We start from the raw sequence: 7684 nt of genomic DNA, 5'->3' as shown, positions 1-7684 counted from the left end.
TCCTGCTGCAGACCTTCTGGAGACTCGGAGTCATTCACGGAAGGGCTCCCTAATGACTCTTCTGTGCAGTGAACTTTCTGCCCAGGAAGGCACTGTCTTCCACGAGTGCCGGTGAACGTAATCACTCATCAGGGGTGGTTTGTTTAAGATAATCTGAACAGAGAGGCCACCCTCGGTCCCCCTTTCAGGGAAACATACCCAGGTGTACCTTCGGGCATATCCAAAACATTTTGATGAGCAAAGGTGGTTACTGTTACTACTGTAATGTGCTTCCTCAAAATAATTTACATCTTTGCTGAATGAAACCTCCTGGACAAATAATGTTATTTAGCAGACAAGACACACTTTAGCCCTGAGACAAGCTTAAAGAAGTAGTAAATCAGGGAACAGAAATCCTGTCTGTTGGTGACAGACGACAGGCAGTGGCTTCATCCCTTCCTCTTAAGTGCTTAAAGCAGTCCCCGGTTGCTGGAACATTTACATTGCTTAATCACATTGGAGGCTTTCTTGCTCTTCTTTTTTATTATGGTTGGAAAGCTCTGTTTCTGTGCTATATTTGAAACATCTTCTTCCCAGGGATACTGAAATAAAATTATTCATAATCCCATTCCCATGAACATGAAAAGAGTGTCTGCCATGGGTGAGGGAGGAGGAAACACGGGGGTCTCCAGGGAACAGTGCCAGAAAATGGAAATGCATCTGCTGCAACATTGCTACTCATAGAGCTCCTCTTCTGCTGTGGATTGGGGCTGGTCTGGGGTCCTTCCCTTCCTGCCTTTCCTCCACCTGTGCCCATGGGGCCGATTTGCCAGAATGATGGCTGCGGTCTCTCGGCGTGATTTTGACCTTCTGGCCCTGAGGTTGAATAGTTCAGCCTTCCCCTCAGAGTCATGGATATGGGCAACTTCTATTTGTAACCAAATCTCTCTCACAAGCTAAGCATTTCAAACCTGTTTTACATCTTTGAAGGGCTTGGTCCAAAGCTGAGTGAAGTCAGTGGAAGGAGCCTCACTAGCCTCTGTGCCTTTTGGATAAAACCCCGAGGAGAGGCTCACATTCCATACATTTTAGCTTGGATTTGGATTTTCGTAAGCCTTAACACTGCAGAAAGCTGCCAGCTTCACAAATCTACATCCCATAGCGTGTGCTTTCAGACTCTCGGTTTTGTAAGAATGCTTTAAAGTTGAGAGAGGAGTCAGTGAATTTGTCAGGACTATAACGTCAAACAGTGGCATCAACAGCACAGCAACACCAGTTTTCACTAAAGATGCTGTGTTTGCTAGGAGTGCGTGATCATTTGCATCTAAGAAGCATGAATGCATGTAAAAGCAACCTCATTTGCAATGTGAGGCAGGTAGAAAGCTGTGTACAGCAGTAGGGCACTAATGGAGTGCCCAAATCCAGAAAAGAAACTTCTAAATATGTCTGTTTTCATTTTCACCTTTGCTTGCCTAGTGTAGGCTCGGTCAGTTTTTAATTCATACCAGAGCATGAGGTTATTAGAATAGCACTGAAATTGCTAATCCAAACCGAGGCTTATTAGCTCAACTTGAGCCTGTCCTGGCTAAAATCAAAGCAAAACTTTGATAGGCACAGAATCAAATCCCTTCGGCTGTCTGGAAAGAAGAATAAGTACTAATGATTCCTGAAATCAGTACAGCTACGTACATTTACAGGGTCACTGTCTGGCTCCTGGAATGCTTTGCTGTTTGCCATGACTGTCTCAGAAAAGTATTATTTTTGCATGCATTGCTTTGTAAAACAGGAAATAGTTTTGTCCTGTGGTGATGATTAAGTTCTGAATATAGCCACGAAAACATTTAATAGAGGAAGGAAACAATTTTTTAAATGAATAAAAGTTTTTTTTTTAGAAGTAAACAAAACCTCCAACTTTTTTGAGCACTGAATATGGAAATGGAGCTATACAAAATACATAACCAGCTCCCTTAATGTCCCTTCTTTGGTTTAATTGACTTGGATGCATTATGGCCAGTGTTAACAAATCATGTAGCCGTTATTTTTACCTGCAGTTGAAGTAAAAGCTCCAGCCATACTAGCAGGCTCTGAAAAAGTTACCTTCATTTTGAAAAGTACAATCATATGTAGCATGCTGCTTTGCTTGACAGTTGAAATAATTGCTGCACCAAAGGGCACTTCACAAACCAAACTCCAGTCTGATACTACCAGGACAGAGGGGTTGTGGAGTCTCCTTCTCTGGAGATATTCAAAGCCCACCTGGACGAAGTCCTGTGTAACATGCTCTAGGTGAACCTGCTTTAGCAGGGGGGTTGGACTAGATGATCTCCCAAGGTCCCTTCCAACTCTTGCCATTCTGTGATTCTGTGTGAAAAAGAGACCGGCTAAAAACTGCAAGTCTATCTCGCTGCTACCTCCATTCATGCTTGGGTCGTGCAGGAAAAAGATCTATTTTGTCCTGCTTTGCTGCATGCTTGGAACAAAGGAGAAAGCAGCGATGCCGTGAACTCTGCTCTTTTGCACCTGTTGATATTATCTTTTTCCGTGGTACAGCTGCTTGAGGCATATGGAGGCTCTAATTCCTTTGCGCATAGAGGCTCCTTATCATCATCTTTTCTATGAAGTAGATTTAGGCTAACAGCAGACAGGAGAAATGTGACAATGAACGCTTACTGCGTATCAGTATTCTAGCTGCAGCAGCAATTTCAGGCACCTGCAGTTTATCAAGTTAGACATAAGAACGATTGACACTGTGGGAATGACAATCATCATCTTGGTATGTCATTCAGGGGCAATAACACATTTTTTCTGTGCTTTGTTTTAGGGAGCTTGGTGTTCAGCTTGAAAGTCTGTAGCATAATCTGATAAGAACTTGTAACATTTATTAGTAGAATGTGGGCATAAAACTAATAAAAAACCCAACCTCTGATATTGGTGTTCCTTTTCCACTGGCAACCTGAATTTTCTTTTTTTTTTCTGAAGCAGAGCTAAAACTAGCTAAGCTTATTTTAATGATTTCAAAATACACTGTCAGTTAATGAACCCCTTCCTACTGTCTTGCTCATTAGTAAAAAAGGAAGATATAAAGACCTTAATACGCACCAAATAACAGAACAGAGCTCCCTATATGCTTAGTGTGACATGTCTGAAGGATAAAGAACCCAAAAGAAAAGCACCTCCCCCACCAATCTGTAACAATTGTTAAAAACCCATTGGAAGACATTAAAGATTTCAGAAACCTCTTTCCTAACCACCTTTCCTGCCTGGGTTATTGTCGTCCTGTGCTGCCTTCGCTTGCAGAAGCTGGGGAGACCCAAGACCCTCGCAGGGGCTGCAGGGCCGGGCATTTCTTGCCTTTCTCTACCTTGAGACCTCAGCAGTTGCCCACAGAAGCTCTTCAATGGGAGCTCTCATTGCTTTCCCATTACCACGCAATGATTGGTTATGAAAGTACAATAGAGAAGTACCAAGCTCTAAAAAGTCCTCTAGCAAGGTTATAGTGCTGACGTTTTACTCATCAGCACGGATCATTTCACATTCTTGAACAGGAGGTGTCATGAAAGGTCTTGGGCATCTTAGCAGGCCACTTAGCTTTCTTGAGACATGGTATTTGCTGTTGATGTCATTTCTAAGAGAATGCAGAAACATTAACTTTATGGCATAAAGAGCAACTCTCATAGCTTAAGGAGAGAAGAAGAACCTCTCTGGGTTTACACTTGAGTCATGACAGAAAGGAGCCTATTTTTCCTTTCAAACCTGCCTGGTTTCTCAGCATCTCTTAATCAGAGCAAGCTGCATATATTCTATAGAATAGAACCATAGAATCATTTGGTTGGAAAAGACCTTTAAGATCATCGAGCCCAACTGTACCTGTCCACCACTAAACCATGTCCCTAAGCGCCTCATCTACCCGTCTTTTAAACACCTCCAGGGATGGGGACTTGACCACCTCCCTGGGCAGCCCATTCCAGAGCCTGACAACCCTTTCAGTGAAGAAATTTTTCTTAATGTCCAACCTAAACCTGCCCTGATGCAACTTCAGACCATTTCCCCTCATCCTATTGTCCGTTACCAGGGAGAAGAGGCCGACCCCCACCTCACTACAGCCTCCTTTCGGGTAGTTGTAGAGGGCGATCAGGTCTCCCCTCAGCCTCCTCTTCTCCAGACTAAATAACCCCAGTTCCCTCAGCCGCTCCTCGTATGACTTGTGTTCCAGACCCCTCATCAACTTGGTTGCTCTCCTCTGGACATGTTCCAGCAATGCAACACCTTTCTTGTAGTAAGGGGCCCAAAACTGAACACAGTATTCAAGGTGCGGCCTCACCAGCACTGACTATAGGGGCACTATCACTTCCCTACTCCTGCTGGCCACACTATTTCTGATACAATCCAGGATGCCATTGGCCTTCTTGGCCACCTGGGCACACTGCTGGCTCATATTCAGCTGGCTGTCAACCAGTACCCCTAGGTCTTTTTCCACCAGGCAGCTTTCCAGCCACTCTTCCCCAAGCCTGTAGCGCTGCATGGGGTTGTTGTGACCACAGTGCAGGACCCGGCCCTTGGCCTTGTTGAAGCTCACCGCTATGCAAAGGCTCCTGTAAGCGCTCATTACCACGGGCTTAGACATTGGTAGGCAATAAAAACTGAGCTGAAACTTGGTGGGCAAGAACACTCGGAAGTCCTGTGTAACATGCTCTAGGTGAACCTGCTTTAGCAGGGGGGTTGGACTAGATGATCTCCCAAGGTCCCTTCCAACTCTTGCCATTCTGTGATTCTGTGTGAAAAAGAGACCGGCTAAAAACTGCAAGTCTATCTCGCTGCTACCTCCATTCATGCTTGGGTCGTGCAGGAAAAAGATCTATTTTGTCCTGCTTTGCTGCATGCTTGGAACAAAGGAGAAAGCAGCGATGCCGTGAACTCTGCTCTTTTGCACCTGTTGATATTATCTTTTTCCGTGGTACAGCTGCTTGAGGCATATGGAGGCTCTAATTCCTTTGCGCATAGAGGCTCCTTATCATCATCTTTTCTATGAAGTAGATTTAGGCTAACAGCAGACAGGAGAAATGTGACAATGAACGCTTACTGCGTATCAGTATTCTAGCTGCAGCAGCAATTTCAGGCACCTGCAGTTTATCAAGTTAGACATAAGAACGATTGACACTGTGGGAATGACAATCATCATCTTGGTATGTCATTCAGGGGCAATAACACATTTTTTCTGTGCTTTGTTTTAGGGAGCTTGGTGTTCAGCTTGAAAGTCTGTAGCATAATCTGATAAGAACTTGTAACATTTATTAGTAGAATGTGGGCATAAAACTAATAAAAAACCCAACCTCTGATATTGGTGTTCCTTTTCCACTGGCAACCTGAATTTTCTTTTTTTTTTCTGAAGCAGAGCTAAAACTAGCTAAGCTTATTTTAATGATTTCAAAATACACTGTCAGTTAATGAACCCCTTCCTACTGTCTTGCTCATTAGTAAAAAAGGAAGATATAAAGACCTTAATACGCACCAAATAACAGAATAGAGCTCCCTATATGCTTAGTGTGACATGTCTGAAGGATAAAGAACCCAAAAGAAAAGCACCTCCCCCACCAATCTGTAACAATTGTTAAAAACCCATTGGAAGACATTAAAGATTTCAGAAACCTCTTTCCTAACCACCTTTCCTGCCTGGGTTATTGTCGTCCTGTGCTGCCTTCGCTTGCAGAAGCTGGGGAGACCCAAGACCCTCGCAGGGGCTGCAGGGCCGGGCATTTCTTGCCTTTCTCTACCTTGAGACCTCAGCAGTTGCCCACAGAAGCTCTTCAATGGGAGCTCTCATTGCTTTCCCATTACCACGCAATGATTGGTTATGAAAGTACAATAGAGAAGTACCAAGCTCTAAAAAGTCCTCTAGCAAGGTTATAGTGCTGACGTTCTACTCATCAGCACGGATCATTTCACATTCTTGAACAGGAGGTGTCATGAAAGGTCTTGGGCATCTTAGCAGGCCACTTAGCTTTCTTGAGACATGGTATTTGCTGTTGATGTCATTTCTAAGAGAATGCAGAAACATTAACTTTATGGCATAAAGAGCAACTCTCATAGCTTAAGGAGAGAAGAAGAACCTCTCTGGGTTTACACTTGAGTCATGACAGAAAGGAGCCTATTTTTCCTTTCAAACCTGCCTGGTTTCTCAGCATCTCTTAATCAGAGCAAGCTGCATATATTCTATAGAATAGAACCATAGAATCATTTGGTTGGAAAAGACCTTTAAGATCATCGAGCCCAACTGTACCTGTCCACCACTAAACCATGTCCCTAAGCGCCTCATCTACCCGTCTTTTAAACACCTCCAGGGATGGGGACTCGACCACTTCCCTGGGCAGCCTGTTCCAGCCCCTGATAACGCTTGCGGTGAAGAATTTTTTCCTAATATTCAATTTAAACCTCCCCTGGTACAACTTGAGGCCATTTCCTCTCGTCCTATCACTTGTTACTTGGGAGAAGAGACAACAGCCACCTCACTACAGCCTCCTGTCAGGCAGTTGTAGAGAGCGATAAGGTCTCCCCTCAGCCTCCTCTTCTCCAGGCTGAACAACCCCAGATCCCTCAGCTGCTCCTCATAAGACTTGTGCTCCAGACCCCTCACCAGCTTCATTAAGTGCTGAATGGTCTCCAGCTATACTTTGCCAGCCTCTCTTAGGGTGTCTGTCTTTTTTTTTTTTTTCCAAAGTAAGACCTAAATCCCAAAAAGTCTTTTCAAAGTTACACCATTTTACTTCTGATACAGCCTACCTCTAACACAGCCTCCTGAATCTCCAGCCTCGTAAACTTAGTGTGGTGAGTATTTAGCTGTACTAAATAGCATTTAGCTGCTTTTCTCTCCTGTTTGTCTGAGATATGTGCACAATTTTGGTTCCAGTGAGGGTGCCTCACAGGCCCTGCACACAGACGATGCATGAGTATGCTTGATTATCACGCTTGAGTAGCCCTGGCTGAGTAAGTTATTCAGTGGCTTGTTGTGTTAATATTGATGTTCACCCCCTCTCCCCTTTACTTGCTCAGCTTCCCAGCAAGAAATCTACTTCACTGTAAGCACTGGTTCAGTCACGTGACAGCATTAAGTCTTCAAATGGCCAAGCCCTAGAGTTGGTCCCAGTAACCGTACAGCATTACTTGGTACTACAGGTTCCCAGTGACACCAGTTCCTGATGCTAAGCTGGTGACATTTGCTGGAAATTTGCTCAGCAAAGTGTAATTGTCTTTGCAGTACACGCCTCCCCCAGCCCCAGGCCCCGCGGTAGTTCGGGGGAGGTACAGGCCCTTCCAGAGCACGGTGCATTGACCCTCTCTTGAGGGTCCACTGCAGCAGGAGCTGGATGGGGGCCCAGAGGTCAGTGCCTGCCTCTCTCCGTGGCCTCTATAGGGACCTAGGAGGTAAAGGAGGTGGTGGTGGTGGGCCTAACCTTACACTGTATTGCAACTTAGTTATTTGCGTCTGATTAGACACTTTGAAAGCCCACCTATTCATTTGAATGGGCTTTGGACTGACCTCTTTGACAGACTCGATAAGAAAGGAAAAAGGAAATTACTGTTTTATCTGGATTTTTTTTTTTTTTTTTTTGGTAGCTTGGCCTGTTTGATTATCATTATGCCTGCAGTCCTCCCTGCTCCTAATGACCAAGCCGATAGCTCTTCGCTTACATTCTTCCTTCAGCAAATG

Source organism: Egretta garzetta, unplaced genomic scaffold, assembly GCF_000687185.1.
Source record: "Egretta garzetta isolate BGI_Z169 unplaced genomic scaffold, ASM68718v1 scaffold788, whole genome shotgun sequence".
NCBI classification, from domain to species: Eukaryota; Metazoa; Chordata; class Aves; order Pelecaniformes; family Ardeidae; genus Egretta; species Egretta garzetta.
This window is presented reverse-complemented; position numbering follows the sequence as displayed.